Raw genomic sequence first — 1,898 nt, forward strand, 5'->3', positions numbered from 1 at the left:
CTGGGGAAGATGCGCTGTGAGGGCTCTGATGCGATTCAAGGGGACGGGGGTCCTCACCTCTTGCTGGCCCGGGTGCCCACGCCCGGGGCCAGGAGCCGGGTGGGCATCCACCAGGCATCCGCCTTCAAGACAACTTTTTGTAGATACTGCAGCTGATTTGTCAATCTCCCATTTTTCCTAGTATTTATATACTCTGGTGGTGGTGAGGTCGGCGCCAGCGCCCGGCATGCCCACCTCCCCTTGGCATTTTGCCTGGAAGGACGGATGGGCAGACCCAGATCCGTGGGGGCCCGGGGCGTCTGGGGGAGCTGGTTTGCTCCCCAGGCTCCACACCCCATCTTCCGCTGAGCTGGCTGGGGGTCCCCTGCCTGTGCCTTTGAGGGTGCAGAGAGGAGGGACTCCCCGAAGGCGGGGTCATTCACGGGCACCGATAGTACAGAGGGTTCATGGGCTGCGGTGGCAAAGGTGGTCACCGCCGGTGGCGGAGCTTTAGGCCCCGGCAATGAAGGTGAGAAGCCGCAGAGCTGCGGGCCCCGGGGAGGGGGTGGCCGCCGGGAGACAGACCCGCTGGTGATCCCGCGTCACGTTCATGGCAGGGGGGGGGCGCTGTGTGGGTCCCCTTAGGCCAGTGGTTCTCAACCTTCCTCACGCCGCGACCCTTTCATACAGCTCCTCATGTTGTGGGGACCCCCAACCATACAGTTATTTCCGTGGCCACTTCATCACTGCAGTGTGGCTACTGTTAGGAATCGTCGTGTCAATATCTGATCTGCAGGATGCATTTTCACTGCTACACATGGAACATCATGAAAGCACAGTGATCAATCCCCAAAACAATATGTAATGATCGATGTGTTTTCCGATGGTCTCAGGCGACCCCTGCAAAAGGGTCGTTTGACCCCCCAAAGGGGTCGCGACCCACGGGTTGAGAACCGCTGCCTTGGGGTTCTCGCCAGGTGTTGCTATGCACCAGAAGAATACTGCTGATTCTAGAGACTTCCATGGGCTCCCACCTGGAGCTGGGGGATGGGCGCGGTGGGGGGAGGGAGGATGTCAATTATGTGCAAAGTCAACTAACTCCTCTCCGCCTGGGGAAGAATGTGGTGGCCCTGCAGGGGGGTGGGGGGTGGGGAGGTGTTTTTCCTCCGGGAGGAAGGGCCGCGGGCTCCCGACCTCTGGCTCCTGGGGGGCTCCTCGCCTAGGGAGGGGGGCTGTCCCCTGTCGGCCCCTCGGCCTGGGGAGCAGGGCTGGTCAGCCATGGGGGGGACCCGGGCTTGCATTGTTTGCCGAGCCCTGTGCAGGAATGTGAGGGTGAGTGGGGTGTGTGTAGGGGCGGTCGGGCCAGCGCTCTATCCACTGAGCCAAACCGGCGAGGGCTACTTCGGCTCTTTCAAGGAGTACAACAACCATCTGAGAAAGCAGGAAGGAATCCTTCCAATGTTATTCCAGAGCGATGTTGAGCCCTGGCCGGTGTTGCTCAGTGGATAGAGCGTCGGCCTGTGGACTGAGGGTCCCGGGTTCGATTCCCGTCAAGGGCACGTACCTCGGTTGCAGGCTCCTCCCAGTCCCAGGCCCTGGTCGGGGCACGTGCAAGAGACACCCCACCGATGTGTTTCTCTCATTGATGTTTCTCCCCGTCTTTCCCTCTGAAATATCAATGGAAAAGTATCCTGGGGTGAGGACTAACAAAACAAAACACCCCAAAACACCCCAGAGCTATGTTGAGGGGCCAGGATCCCAGGGAGGGGGCGCACAGTGGAGACTCAGAGATTGGGGCGCAGGGACCCAGAGAGTCCGCCCACAGTCCTGGCTGGTGTGCCGCTGATTGGACGGTGCCGTCCCGGAGATGGGGCGCTGGGAGATGGGGTGCTCGCTCGCTCACTCCGAAACCCGGCTCA

This window comes from Myotis davidii, unplaced genomic scaffold, assembly GCF_000327345.1.
Source record: "Myotis davidii unplaced genomic scaffold, ASM32734v1 scaffold685, whole genome shotgun sequence".
NCBI lineage: Eukaryota > Metazoa > Chordata > Mammalia > Chiroptera > Vespertilionidae > Myotis > Myotis davidii.